This window comes from Hordeum vulgare, chromosome 4H (genome assembly GCF_904849725.1).
Source record: "Hordeum vulgare subsp. vulgare chromosome 4H, MorexV3_pseudomolecules_assembly, whole genome shotgun sequence".
Lineage (NCBI taxonomy): Eukaryota > Viridiplantae > Streptophyta > Magnoliopsida > Poales > Poaceae > Hordeum > Hordeum vulgare.
Window position 1 is genome coordinate 18430101 of NC_058521.1, and position 16061 is coordinate 18446161.

Here is a 16061-nt window from a genome sequence, read left to right on the forward strand (position 1 = left end):
AGAAATTGATGCATATGGGATTCAAGGGGGACCAATATATCTTATTGCTATGGTTGGGTTTTACCTTAATGAACGTTAGTAGTTGCGGACGCTTGCTAATAGTTCCAATCATAAGTGCATAGAATTACAAGTAAGGAATGACATGCTAGTAGAGGCCTCTCCCACATAATACTTGTTATCGATCTAGTAGCATAGTCAATTGCTTAGGGACAATTCCGCAACTCCTACCACCACTTTTCCACACTTGTTAGACACTCGTAGTTGTTTCTTTATCTAACCAGCCCCTAGTTTTATTCGTGTGTTCTTTACTTTCTTGCAAGCCAATCCTATCACTCCTACAGAGTACTTCTAGTTTCATACTTGTTCTAGGTAAAGAGAACGTAAAGTGTGCGTAGAGTTGTATCGGTGGTCGATAGAACTTGAAGGAATATTTGTCCAACCTTTAGCTCCTCGTTGGGTTCGACACTCTTACTTATCGAGAAAGGCTACAATTGATCCTCTATACTTGTGGGTTATCAAGACCTTTTTCTGGCGCCGTTGCCGGGGAGCAATAGTGTGGGGTGAATATCCTCGTGTGTGCTTGTTTGCTTTATCACTAAGTAGATTTATTTGCTGTTCTATGTCGTTCTCTATCTTTAATTATGGATATGGAACACGAAATACCAAAAAATTACGTGTACTTGCTACTCATGGAGATGGGGAACCTCCTAAAATCCTCGAGGTTTGTTATGTGGAAATATTATGCACTTTTTTAATAATCCTGAGAAAGCCCCATTCAATTATATAATGGGATACATGTTGGATCAACGTGAATACTTGAGGGATTATCGCTTGACTCAAAAAGGGAAACTTTTATGGGATCAAATCCATTTATTGAAATGGTATGCTTGGGAACTATGCAAGAGATATGGTGTTACTTGTTGCTCTAGGATGAAGGCTCCACACCTTCCCTTTTCTTGTGAATTTAATGATCATAGAACCTTGGCTTCTTATGCTAATGGTATATATGATTACTATGATGTGGATCAAATAGAAGAGTTTGTTGCTTTTATGGGTGCTTATGAAATTGAGGCTGTGTTTAAAAGGTGTGATGATAATGATGATGCTCCTTACCGATCTGAAAATTTGGCAATGCTTCGTTATTGTTATACTAATTATGAATATAATGCCCATATTGAATGATTTAAGGAGAAATCCTATGCTACCCAAGAAGAGACTATTATTTTGCAGGAAACTATGGAAGAAGAAAATGCTGAAATTGTGAGCTCATTAGATGAAAAAGATGAAGAGGAGAGCAAAGAACAAAAGGAGGAAGAGAGGACTAGCTACCCGTGTCCACCTTGTAATGAGAGTAACTCTCCTACTCATACATTATTTAATTTCCCTTCGTTCTTACCGAAGGATGAATGCTATGATCCATTGGATTCGTTTTAAATCCCCTTTTTGATGAACTTGATGCTTGCTATGCTTGTGGCCATGATGCCATTATGAATGATGCTTATGAAGATGAGCTATCTATAGTTCCTTATGTTACACATGATGATTTTGATGAATATAATATGCATGTGCTTGCTGCTCCTACTTGCAATTATTATAAGAGAGGAACTACATCTCCACCTCTCTATGTTTCCAATACGATAAAATTGCAAGAAACTGCTTATGCTATGTATTGGCCTTTACTTGATGTGCATGAATTGTTCTTTTATGACATGCCAATGCATAGGAAGAGAGTTAGACTTCGTCATTGCTTGATATATGTTACCTTGTGCTCACTACTAAATTTCAAATCATTGCTAATTAAAATTGGCTTTGATATACCTTGGGATCCGGGTGGATCCATTACTTGAGCACTTTATGCCTAGCTTAATGGCTTTAAAGAAAGCGCTGCCTGGGAGACAACCCGGAAGTTTTAGAGAGTCATTTATTTCTGTTGAGTGCTTTTATTTAGTTTAAAAACAAAAAAAATATAGAGGAGAACTTAAAACTTTTTCAAAAAGAGAAGCGATTGAAAGGTGATGCATTGCGGAAGTGAGGGTCGACCTTGAACACTTGTGTTCATGCTCATGGAAACAATGTAGAATTTTTCATGGAAGTTTCTCACAAAAATAATTATCCCCTTGTACAATTCCTTTGTGTTTTTAAAAATAATGTGCCAAGTAAAGCCTTTACGATTAGTTTGGGTGATAGTTGTTTGATCACGCTGAGAAAAGATAGATACTTTCTGCTCACGAAATTAATTTTCATTTTTATTCTGGAAGAGATTTTGAGTTGATTCTTTTTTTTTCTGATTCATATGCAAATTTTACAGACGTTCGTAATTTTTCAGATGTTTTGAAATATCAGAAGTTTACGGAATATACAGATTGCTACAGACTGTTCTATTTTGACAGATTCTGTTTTCTATGCATTGTTCTCTTATTTTGATGAATCTATGGGTAGTATGGGGGGGTATGAACCATGGTGAAGTTGGATTACAGTAGATATAATTCTAATAAGAATTTAGAATGAGTTCACAACAGTACTTGAAGTGGTGATTTATTTTATTATACTAACGGATCTCACGAAGTTTTGTTGAGTTTTGTGTGATTGAAGTTTTCAAGTTTTGGGTGAGAGCATGATCGATGAAGGAATAAGGAGAGGCAAGAGCCTAAGCTTGGGATGCCCGAGGCACCCCAAGGTAATATTCAAGGAAGACTCAAGCGTCTAAGCTTGGGGATGCCCCGGAAGGCATCCCCTCTTTCGTCTACAATCTATCGGTAATTTTACTCAGAGCTATATTTTAATTCGTCACATGATATGTGCAAATGCTTGGAGCGTCTTTTGTGTTTTTTCCTTTTTCCTTTATGCACCATGCTGGTATGAGATAGTCCTTGGTTGGCTTTATAGAATTCTTCTTGTGCTTCACTTATATCTTTTGAAGTTTGGATTGCCTGTTTCCCTACACATAGAAAACCGCCATTTGTAGAATGCTCTTTTGCTTCACTTATATTTGTTAGAGTGGGCATATCTTTTGTAGAAAGAACTAAACTCTCATGCTTCACTTATACCTATTTAGAGAGTTAACAGGAGTTGGTCATTCACATGGTTAGTTATACAATCCTACATAAAACTTGTAGATCACCGAATATGATATGTTTGATTCCTTGCAACAGTTTTGCGACATGAATATGTGATATTAGAGTCATGCTAGTGAGTAATTGTGTTTTTATAGAAATAGTTGTGTTAAGGTTTGTGATTCCCGTAGCATGCACGTATAGCGAACCGTTATGTGATGAAGTCGGAGCATGATTTATTTATTGATTGTCATCCTTTGTGTGGAGGTCGGGATCGCGCGATGGTTAAGTCCTACCAACCTTTCCCCTAGGAGCATGCGTGTAGTACCTTGTTTCGATGACTAACAGACTTTTGCAATAAGTATGTGAGTTCTTTATGACTAATGTTGAGTCCACGGATTATACACACTCTCACCCTTCCACCATTGCTAGCCTCTCTAGTACCGCGCAACTTTCGCCGGTGCATTACACCCACCATATAGCCTCCCTCAAAACAGCCACCATACCTACCTATTATGGCATTTTCATAGCCATTCCGAGATATATTACCATGAAACTACCACCGTTCCGTCTCATGACATGTGCCACCACTTCCATATTTCCATTGCATGATCGTAAGATAGCTAGCATGATGTTTCCATGGCTTCTCCGTTTTTTGATGTCATTGCTATGCTAGATCATTGTCACGATACACTACCGAATGCATTTCATATAGAGTCATCATTGCTCTAAGTATTGAGTTGTAAGTGTGATGATCATTATTAATAGAGCATTGTCCCATGTGAGGAAATAAAAGAGGCCAGCGAAGCCCATTTACAAAAAAGAGGCCAAAGATGCCCACCAAAAAAAAAAAGAGAGGCCAAAGAGCCCACAAAAAAATGAGAGAAAAGAGAGAAGGGACAATTGCTACTATCCTCTTTCCACACTTGTGCTTCAAATAGCACTATGATCTTCATGACAGAGAGTCTCCTATGTTGTCACTTCCGTATACTAGTGGGAAATTTTCATTATATAACTTGGCTTGTATATTCCAAGGATGGGCTTCCTCCAACTTGCCCTAGGTCTTCGTGAGCAAGCAAGTTGGGTGCACACCCACTAGTTTCTTTTGTGAGCTTTCATACACTTATAAGCTCTAGTGCATCCATTGCGTGGCAATCCCTACTCACTCACATTGGTATCTATTGATGGGCATCTCCATAGCCCGTTGATACGCCTAGCTGATGTGAGACTATCTCCTCCTTTTTGTCTTCTCCACAACCACCATATTCTATTCCACCTATAGTGCTATGTCCATGGTTCACGCTCATGTATTGCTTGAAAGTTGAAAAAGTTTGAGAACACTAAAGTATGAAACAATTGCTTGGCTGAAACCGGGGTTGTGCATGATTTAAATACGTTGTGTGGGGAATATGGAGCATAGCCACACTATATGATTTTGTAGGGATAAATTTCTTTGGCCATGATATTTTGAGAAGACATGATTTCTTTGTTAGTATGCTTGAAATATTATTGTCTTTATGTCAAATGATAGACTATTGCTTCGAACCACTCGTGTTTTAGTATTCATGCCATGATTAGATTATATGATCAAGATTATGCTAGGTAGCATTCCACATCAAAAATTATCTTTTTTATCATTTACCTACTCGAGGACGAGCGTGAATTAAGCTTGGGGATGCTGATACGTCTCCGTCGTATCTATAATTTTTGATTGTTTCATGCCAATATTATACAACTTTCATATACTTTTGGCAACTTTTTATACTATTTTTGGGACTAACATATTAATCCAGTGCCGAGTGCTAGTTCCTGTATGTTGCATGTTTTTTGTTTCGCAAAATATCCATACCAAACGAAGTCTAACGTAATAAAAACTTACGAGGATTTTTTTGGAATATTTATGATTTTCGGGAAGAAGAATCAACGCGAGGCGATGCACAGAGTGCCCACAAGCCCTGTCGCCGCGGCCAGGGGGTGGGCCCGCGGCAGGCAGGCTTGTGGCCACTCCTTACGGCGGTTGGAGCCCTTCTTTCGCTGCAAGAAAGATAATATCCGGAAGAAAATCATGTTAAAATGTCATCCCAATCGGAGTTACGGATCTCCAGGAATTTAAGAAACGGTGCAACGTAGAATCTAGGAGTGCAGAAACACAAGGACACAAAGAGAGAGATCCAACCTTGGAGGGGCTCTCGCCCCTCTGCCGCCATGGAGACCATGGACCAGAGGGGAAACCCTTCTCCCATCTAGGGAGGAGGTCAAGGAAGAAGAAGAAGAAGGGGGGCTCTCTCCCCCTCTCTCCCGGCGGCGCCGGAACGCCGCCCGGGACATCATTGTGTGACGGCGATCTACACCAACACCTCCGTCATCTTCACCAACATCTCCATCATCTTCTCCCATCTATATTCAGCGGTCCACTCTCCCGCAAATCGATGTACCCTCTACTTGAACATGGTGCTTTATGCTACATATTATTATCCAATGATGTGTTGCTATCCTATGATGTTTGAGTAGATTATCGTTGTCCTATCAGTGATTGATGAATTGCTATGATTGGTTTAATTTGCTTGTGGTTATGTTGCTGTCCTTTGGTGCCCATCATATGATCGCGCGCGTGGATCACACGATAGGGTTAGTTTTATGTTGATAGGACTATGTATTGGCAGGCTAGAGTGACAGAAGCTTCAAACCTAGCATAGAAATTGATGCATATGGGATTGAAGGGGGACCAATATATCTTATTGCTATGGTTGGATTTTACCTTAATGAACGTTAGTAGTTGCGGACGCTTGCTAATAGTTCCAATCGTAAGTGCATAGAATTCCAAGTAAGGGATGACATGCTAGCAGAGGCCTCTCCCACATAATACTTTCTATCGATCTAGTAACGTAGTCAATTCCTTAGGGACAATTCCGCAACTCCTACCACCAGTTTTCCACACTCATTAGACAGTCGTAATTGTTTCTTTATCTAACCAGCCGCTAGTTTTATTTGTGTGTTATTTACTTTCTTGCAAGCCTATCCTATCACTCCTACAAAGTACTTCTAGTTTCATACTTGTTCTAGGTAAAGCGAGCGTAATGTGTGTAGAGTTATATCGGTGGGCGATAGAACTTGAGGGAATATTTGTCCTACCTTTAGCTCCTAGTTGGGTTCGACACTCTTACTTATCGAGAAAGGCTACAATTGATCCCCTATACTTGTGGGTTATCAGGGGTGTTGGGGGTTTTGAAGGGTTAATTTAGGGGTTTCATATTGTGTTAGGTAGCTAATAGAGAGAATTGTCCTATCTTTCTCCGTGATATAGAAGTAACGACTTTAGCAAGTTATCCTCGGTCTCTTAGGTATTGTGGCGTAGAAGTATCTGGGCTAATGAACTGTTGGAAATATGCCCTAGAGGCAATACTAAAATGGTTATTATCATATTTGCTTGTTCATGATAATCGTCTATTGTTCATGCTATAATTGTATTAACAGGAAACAGTAATACATGTGTGAATAAATAGATCACAAAGTGTCCCTAGCAGTCCTATAGTTGGCTAGCTCGTTGATCAATAGATGATCATGGTTTCCTGATCATGGACATTAGATGTCATTGATAACGGGATCACATCATTGGGAGAATGATGTGATGGACAAGACCCAATCCTAACCATACCACTAGATCGTGTTGTTCGTATGCTAAAGCTTTTCTAATGTAAAGTGTCTTTTCCTTTGACCGTGAGATTGTGCAACTCCCGGATACCGTAGGAGTGCTTTGGGTGTATGAAACGTCACAATGTAACTGGGTGACTATAAAGGTGCACTACGGGTATCTCCGAAAGTGTTTGTTGGGTTGGTACGAATCGAGATCGGGACTTGTCACTCCGTGTGACGGAGAGGTATCTCTGGGCCCACTCGGTAGAACATCATCATGAGCTCAATGTGACTAAGGAGTTAGTCACAGGATGACGTGCTAAGGAACGAGTAAAGAGACTTACCGGTAACGAGATTGAACAAGGTATGGGTATACCGACGATCGAATCTCGGGCAAGTTCTCGTGGTTCATCCGATGAGATCATCGTGGAACATGTGGGAGCCACCATGGGTATCCAGATCGCGCTGATGGTTATTGGCCGGAGAGTGCCTCGGTCATGTGTGCATGCCTCCCGAACCTGTAGGGTCTAAACACTTAAGGTTCGATGACGCTAGGGTTATAGGGAATTGCTATACGAGGTTACCGAAGGTTGTTCGGAGTCCCGGGTGAGATCCCGTATGTCACAAGGAGCTCCAGAATGGTCTGGAGGTAAACATTGATATATAGGATGGATGGGTTTGGACGCCGGAAATGTTTCGGGCACCACCGGCAAAGTGTCGGGACCATCGGAAGGGTTCCGGAGGCCCACTGGGAGGGGCCACCAGCCCCAGGAGGCTACATGGGCCAAGTGTGAGAGGGAACCAGCCCCTGGGTGGGCTGGTGTGCCTCCCACACACAGCCCAAGGCGCCTAGAGAAGGAAAAGGGGGTAAACTGTCACAGCCCTAGCTTTCATTTCTTTGCCAAGCATTCATGCATGCATTATAAAAACTTTGATGTTAAAATAGGAAGTGATCAAAGCCCCAAATGTTTTGATCAATTGACAAGAAGGCAATAAAATTTAATACCTTAAATGGAACCAGAAAAATGTTCCAAAAACTTGGCAAAATAGTGACATAAGGTAAAATTGTCAAACCAAAATTCTAGGTCACAGGAACTTTTTAAAAAGGACTTTTGAGTTGACTAAATAGCTATTTGGAATGGAATTAATTTGGTTCCTTCTATTTTAAAGTTTCAAAAATGTTGAAACTTTTATGTGGCATTGGACATTATTGTCTCTGTCACCTAATAACATTTTTGGGTTTTATATTTGGTTAAACTATTTATTTTAAATCCTAAAAGTAAATGCGAGAAAGAAATAAAAGAGAAATGAAAAAAAAACCTACCTGTCGCCAGCCTCCTGGCCCAGCCCACCAGAGGGGGGTCTCCCTGTCGTCTTCCTCCTCGTGCCAGAAGGCAGAGGAGAAGGAAGGCACGGCGCCCTCGCCACCTCCTGCTCTCATGGAGTTCCCTCCTGCCTCCACCGCGCCAGCGCACGAGCCCGCTCCTTCCCTTATCCTCTCCACCCCCTGCTCTCTGTCTCTCCTCTCTTTTCTGTCTCGAGTTCTTCTCGCCGCCATTGCCGGCTGCCCGAGCTCGTCGCTAGCTCCACCCCGGCCACCCCTCGCCTCCCTGAAGAGCTCCACTCCTCCGCCTCGACAAGCTGCATCCCTCCATCATCTCCTCCGAGCACCCGAGCCCCCGTAGCGTCGCCATCGTCGCCGTTCTTCCTCCGGCCAGTGGATCTCGCCGCCGTCGAATCGCCGGCCAGAGAGCCCCTCCAACCTCGCCGACGCCACAAATGGAGCCCCCGTGAGCCGTTGATTCTTTCTCCTCTCCTCCCGTGCCCTGTCGTGCCCTGTAGGTCATTTCCCCACCGTGGCCGAACTCCGGCGACCGCCCCGCTCATCGTCGGCACCTCTCCCAGCCACCCTAGCCCCAGCCGATGCTCCCGTTAGATCGGGCGCATCGCCAGCATCCAGCAGCCATCAACCACGCTCATTTTGGACCTCGGTAGCGCAAGATAGCACAACTCCGGCGAGCCCTCCACCGCGGCTCAGTCGCCGGCGACCTCTCTCCGGTAGCCGTCGACGTGGCCAACCCTTAGCGCTAACTAATCCTTCCCCAGTCGCTGACAGAGGGCCCCACGCCTGGTCAAACCTCAACTAGGGGCTGGTCAGCGCGGGGTTAGCCTCTGGGTCACTAACCAGTGGACCCCACTGGTCAGGTTGACCTGGACCCGGCTGGTTGACCTGCTGACGCAGGGATGACATCAGCCTGACGCAGTAATAGTTTCTGATTTAATTTAATTCCAGAAAATTGCTGAAACTTGTAAAAATCATAGAAATTAAAATATAACTCTGATGGAAATAATTTATAGATGAAAAAGTATCAGAAAAATGCAAGGAATCCATTGGTGGCGTTTATACACATGTTTGTACATATTAATCTTGCTGAATATGACAAATTCACAATAGGCTTATAAATGATATAATTGGATTTTGAAAATGACTTATATAGATCAAATAAACTTCTTTCAACCTATGATCACTTGCATTAGATGAAATCAGCATCATGATAACTTGCCATGCTCATGCATCATCGTGAAGCATTTGCCGTGATTAATTTATTTCGTTTGATCTGTCAATAGACCTTGCGAGATGTAGTTATCACCGGCATCGAAGAATAGCTGAGTTCTTCTGATCAACAGGCAAGCAAAACCCCTTTGAACATTCCGACAAAATCCTATTCTCTCGCTCCTGCTCTCATTTCTATGCATTAGGACAAAATGATTCAATTCATAGTTGTATTACGATAGCTGCACCTATTCCTTTGCATGACCTGATTTTGATCACAGTAAATAGCTAAACCAATGCAACCTAGCATACCTGGTAGATGCTTGAGCCATATGTGCTTTACCCTGTTACGCTTGCTATGCTTAGGTTGAGTTTGGTCCGAGCATCGGAATGATGTAATGGAATGATCATGCCCTATTGATGAGAGTTAAAGATGTGAAACTGTTCTGGTAAAGGTAGCGATGAGAGGCCATGTAGGAGTACATGGTGGGTTGTCTCATTACCGCCGCATTTAGGACCCGAGATCTTGTGTTGGTGTTCCAAGACTAGCTACTACCGCACATTGGGTTCCGGTAACTCGACCCCTCTCGGCCTATTAACTACTCTGTTCTCAGTCCAGAAGTTGCAGTAGTTCGAAACGTTCATAGGTTGTGGCACGGCCTGCTAAGTGGATGAACGGCCCAGTCGGGACCGGCTTGGGGCCCTGCTCACATCGTTTGAGGCCATGTTGGAAACCTCGGCCGGACTTCCATTATGGGTTCCAACTCAGATAGGCGACTGTCTTGGGCGTGAGTCTTAGTAGGTTAACGTTTGTGGCCAACTCCCTCGCTGGGCTTCCGCTTGAAGGTTGTCGAGGTGCTGGTTTTTTATGTGCACTTGGCGATAAGTGGCGGAAGCATGTGTGACGAAGTACACCCCTGCAGGGTAACTATCTATTTGAATAGCCGCGTCCTCGGTTATGGACTGCTTGGATACTTACATGGTTCATAGATAACTTTAATGGTTACTCTAAAATGGTCCAGATAAGTGTGAGTGCTATGGATGGCTTTCTCGTAGGATGACGAGAGAGGATTCATGGTGGTGTATTGATGTGGTGGTTATGTGGACTCGTGTGCGCTCTCTCGTAAGGAGACGAGAGAGATAATAAAACTTTGTTGTACAATAGGTCAGCCAAAGGTCAAAGCTGGCTTCTCTACAATAAACCCCACAAATTCCGTTCATTGATACTTGATGCATATTTAGTTAGCACTGATGTAAGACTTGCTGAGTACCTTCGTACTCACTGTTGCTTATTCACATTTTTGCAGAATAGACGCCGCTCTCTCTACGTTATCTCTTGACGTTAACATCGACGGTTTAGTTTGGGAACCCAGACAGTGATCTGGCTCCTATGGTAGGGTCGTTGTAGCTTTTAGGCTCTTCCAGCCGCTTTTAGTAGATGTCTGTACCCAGACATGTAACTTCCGCTTGATGCTTGTATGCTCCGAATGTTGGGTCATGTGACCCCTTTGGTTTGTAACATTAAACTATGTTGGCTCTTCGGAGTCTATTAAATAAATGATGTGTTGTAGAGTTATGTTGTGATGCCATGTTGTATCTACACATATCGTGCATATTGTGTGTATGTTTGCAATGCATTGGTATGTGTGGGATTCGACACCTAGTTGTGTGCCTTGAGTAGTACTCCATACCGGGAAATGCCTCTTTGTGCTTCCACCGAGCCTTGGTAGCTTGCTACTGCTCCGGACACATTGATTGACCGGCATGTATCCTTCTTGGTTGTTGTGTCTGTCCCCACGGGGAAATGTCACGCGGTGTAATGGAGTCCCTGTAGCTTGCTACGACTCGTCTACACTCGCTGATGACCGACACCTGCCTTGCTGGGTTATGTATGCCTGTCCCTGTACGGATGTGCCACTTGGGTTCATAACTAGCCATGTCGACCCAGGTTCTTTGACATATGATTGCTCGCAACATAGTCATATACGTGAGCCAAAAGACGCAAACGGTCCCGGCCAAGGTAAGGTGGCAACCGGGGTGATTACCATGCGTGAGGCCACAAAGTGATATGATGTGTACATGCTGGAGTTGTATGGCTTAGGATCGGGGTCCCGACAGCGTTGGTATCAGAGCCTAACTGCCTGTAGGATTACCAAGCCAGAATGGTCGATGTTGAGTCTAGAAAATCTATAGTTATATAAGGGAATTGATTCTGGAAGGGAACGTAAGGCTCTTTTACTCTTTCCTCAAGTCACTCTATTCTGAGTCACCTTTTCTTTTCTACGGGGATTAAGGACTAGGTTTTCTTATCTGTCTACTAGGAGGATGAGTTACTGAACCATGGACTTATAGGATGGTTTCTGTGTGTCATTCTTGCTTTCAACAGATTTGTGAGAAGAGATGCCTTTGTTCTTGCTGCACCTCGAATCCATAATGTTGAGTAGTTGTGTTGCCTAGATCTCTTGAAGGTTGCCTCATATTTCATGTCTATACAGCCGTTATGCTGTCCGATTTTCTCTGGGATTGTGGTATTTAGTGTTCTTTGTCTCTGAACCCTCGATTGTCTCAACAGGATGTCGCGAGTAACACGGAGTTCTGCTGGTCGTGATCAGAACTATGGAGATGGTAGGGATGGAGAAGATTCTGTTAATCCGCCTTTGTTGACAGAGGTTATGCTAGAAATTGAGAGGAATAAGCATGCCACCAACCGTGTGTTGGAGCACATAGAGCGGAATACATCCTATCCGTGCAATGAGCTAGTATCCATCAGAGACTTCATCAAATTGAACCCACCCACCTTCCATCATTCCATTGAGCCACTAGATGCAGATGATTGGCTCCGAAGTATCAATAACAAGCTGCGTTATGCAAACGTGGCTGAAGGAGACAAGGTTACCTATGCCACATATCACCTCGAAGGATCTACTAGTCTATGGTGGGAGAATTTTGAGGCTATGCGTCCTTCGGGCCAAGTTACTTCATGGTAGGAGTTCTGTGAAGCTTTTCATGAACATCATATTCCGCAGGTCCTGATAGATCGTAAGCAAGAAGAGTTTTGCAGTTTGACTCAAGACAAGTTGGATGTAAATGCTTATAGTCGTGAGTCTGGACGCCTTGCGCATTATGCACCAGAAAAGGTATCCACGGATGCCAAGAAGCAAGCTAGGTTCAGGAAAGGTCTTAACCCAAAGCTTCGTCATGATCTCAGTTTGCATGAGTTCATTAGTTTTGAGGTCCTTGTGAACAAAGCCATCCAAGCAGAAACAAGCAGAATGACCTACGAGGAATCTCGCAAGCACAACCGTGATGTTGGATCATCTTCAACTTCTATATCCCAGAAGCGTAGGATATGGATCCCGAATGATGTTATCACTCCAAGATATGTACCAAGGCCAACCTATGTGGCGCCTCGTCTGCCGATGCCAAGTGTTCCCCGGGATAATCTCATCAATCAAGCGTTCAATCCAGACCCCCGTCCTATTTTTGGATCGTGCTTCAAGTGTAGCAAGCCAGGACACTATTCAACGGATTGTCCTCTGCGTGGTTTTGTTCCACCTCCTTCAGGAATGGGTGTTGTTCGTTGCAAGCCACCAACCAAGAAGTTCAAGGAAAGGTCAGTTGCTCTAACTCGTGTATGTGTGCACCATGTATCTGCAGATGAAGCTCAAGATGATGATGATGTCGTGCTTAAGACGCTCCTTGTTAATTCCCATCCAGCTTCAGTTCTTTTTGACTCTGGAGCATCTCATTCCTTCATCTCCGAACGTTATGCCTCCTTGCATAACATTGCTTTCGTAGATATGCCCACCCCATTAGTAATTCAGGATCCAGGTTCCAAATGGCAAACTAATGCAGTAAGTCATGGGGACCAAATCCTTATTGATGGTCTAGTATTCCTTGCTTCTTTGATACCTCTCAAGACTTCAGACATCAATATCATTTTGGGGATGGACTGGTTGACAGCTCATCATGCCAAAATTGATTGTTTCTCTAGATCTGTTCAGCTCACCCATACCTCTGGCCAGTTAGTAAATGTCTCATCTGGGGTTACAAAACGCCACATATATGCCCTTAATGCTAATCCTCTTCCAGACCTGGAAAACATCCCAGTAGTCCGTGATTTTCTGGATGTCTTTCCAGAGGAACTGCCAGGTGTCCCACCTGACAGAGAAGTAGAGTTTGTCATAGAACTTGTCCCAGGAACTGCTCCAATTGCTAAAAGACCCTATAAGATGTCTCCTCAAGAATTAGCTGAGCTTAAAACCCAACTTGATGAATCCTTGAAGAAAGGTTTCATCCGTCCTAGCTCTTCCCCTTGGGCTTGCCCTGTCCTCTTCGTCAAGAAGAAGGATGGTACGGAACGGATGGTTGTAGATTACCGACCGGTTAATCTGGTCACGATAAAGAACAAATATCCGCTCCCCAGGATCAACGATCTGTATGATCAGCTCGCTGGATCTGCAGTCTTTTCAAAGATGGATTTGAGATTAGGTTATCATCAAATCAAAATTAGGAAGGGGGACATTCCTAAGACGGCCTTTGTCACTCGTTATGGCCAATACGAGTACACCGTCATGTCCTTCCGTCTAACCAATGCCCCAGCCACTTTCTCCCGCTTAATGAATTCGATCTTCATGGAGTACTTGGATAAATTCGTCGTGGTTTACCTCGATGATATTCTGATTTACTCGAAGAACGAAGAAGAACATGCTGAGCATCTTAGGCTGGTATTGATGAAACTTCGAGAGCACCGCCTTTACTCCAAATTCTCCAAGTGTGAATTCTGGTTACCAGAAGTGACCTATCTAGGTCACGTAATCTCGGCAAAAGGTATTGTTGTCAATCCCGAGAGAGTTCAGGCCGTTCTTGATTAGACTCCACCTGAATCGGTGAAGCAAGTTAGGAGTTTCCTTGGCTTAGCAAGCTATTGTCGTCGCTTTGTCAAGAATTTCTCCAAAATTGCCAAACCTCTAACTGAACTTCTCAAGAAAGATAAGAAGTTCGAATGGACCCCACGGTGCCAGGAAAGTTTTCAGGAGTTGAAAAGACGACTGACTACTGCCCCGGTACTTGTGCCCCCAGATTTCTCAAAGCACTTTATTATCTACTGTGATGCCTCGCGACAAGGACTTGGATGCATTCTTATGCAAGATCGCCATGTGATTGCATACGCATCTCGACAGTTGCGTCCACATGAGGAGAATTATCCAACACATGATCTGGAACTTGCCGCTGTAGTCTATGCACTGTTAACCTGGCGACATTACCTCCTGGTAATCATTGCAAAATATACACTGATCACCAGAGTCTCAAGTATATATTCACCCAACCGGATTTGAATCTCAGGCAAAGACGGTGGGATGAGTTGATTATGGATTACGATTTAGGAATATCTTACACCCCAGGCAAAGCCAATGTCGTGGCTGATGCACTAAGTCGTAAATCCTATTGTAACAACCTCATGTTGCTACAAAATCAACCACTTCTCCATGAGGAATTTCGTAAGCTTAATCTTCACCTTGTTCCTCAAGGATTCCTTTCTACCTTGGTGTCGAAACCGACTCTTGAGGATCAGATCGTAGCAGCCCAGAAACATGATACGGGAATTTCCCGGATCAAAAGCAACATCGCCAAAGGAGTTGCTGGTCATTTCTTGGTAAATGATAAAGGTGTTGTATTCCTTGATAATCGTTTGGTGGTTCCTAAGAAGCAACAACTTCGTGATTTGATTCTTAAGGAAGCTCATGAATCGCCTCTCACGATTCATCCCGGTAGCACTAAAATGTATCAGGACCTACGCCAGAGATTCTGGTGGACCCGGATGAAGAGAGAAATCGCTCAATTCATTGCGAACTGTGACATTTGTCGTCGCATTAAGGCAGAGCATCAAAGGCCTGCTGGCACCCTTCAACCCCTGGCTATTCCCGAGTGGAAGTGGGACAAGGTTACTATGGATTTTATCACTGGTTTTCCAAAGACCAAGAAAGGGAATGATGCCATCTTTGTCGTCATTGATCGCCTTTCGAAAGTTGTTCACTTCCTTCCAGTCCGAGAAAGTATAACTGCTAGCCAGCTAGCAGACCTATATATTTCTCGAATAGTTTCTCTTCATGGTGTTCCTCGAGAAATCAACTCAGATCGTGGAAGTCTTTTTACTTCTCGATTTTGGGAAAGTTTCCAAAAAGCTATGGGAACTCATCTTTCGTTTAGCACTGCTTATCACCCTCAGTCAAGTGGTCAAGTAGAAAGAGTCAACCAAATTCTTGAAGATATGCTCAGAGCCTGTGTTATCTCATTCGGAATGAATTGGGAGAAGCTCCTTTCGAAGTTCTGTATGGACGAAGATGCGAACACCATTAAACTGGTCAGAAACCGGTCAAAGACAGTTCTTTGGACCGGATATGATCCAGGATGCAGAAGAGCAAGTTCGCATTATTCGTGAGAATTTAAAAACTACCCAATCTCGTCAAAAGAGTCAGTATGACCGCCGTCATAAGGAAGTAAGTTATGAAGTTGACGAGAAGGCTTACCTTCGGGTTTCACCTCTCAAAGGTACCCATCGTTTCGGTATCAAAGGCAAATTGGCTCCTTGTTACATTGGTCCTTTCCGTATTCTCGCTAAACGAGGAGAGGTTGCCTACCAGTTAGAGCTGCCTCCTCAGTTTTCCAAAGTTCATGATGTGTTCCACGTTTCTCAACTCAGGCGTTGCTTCAAGGACCCTGTCCGTGAAGTAGACCACGAAACGCTTGATCTCCAAGATGACCTATCATATCGAGAATATCCTGTTCGTATTCTTGACGAAACCGAGCGTAGCACCCGG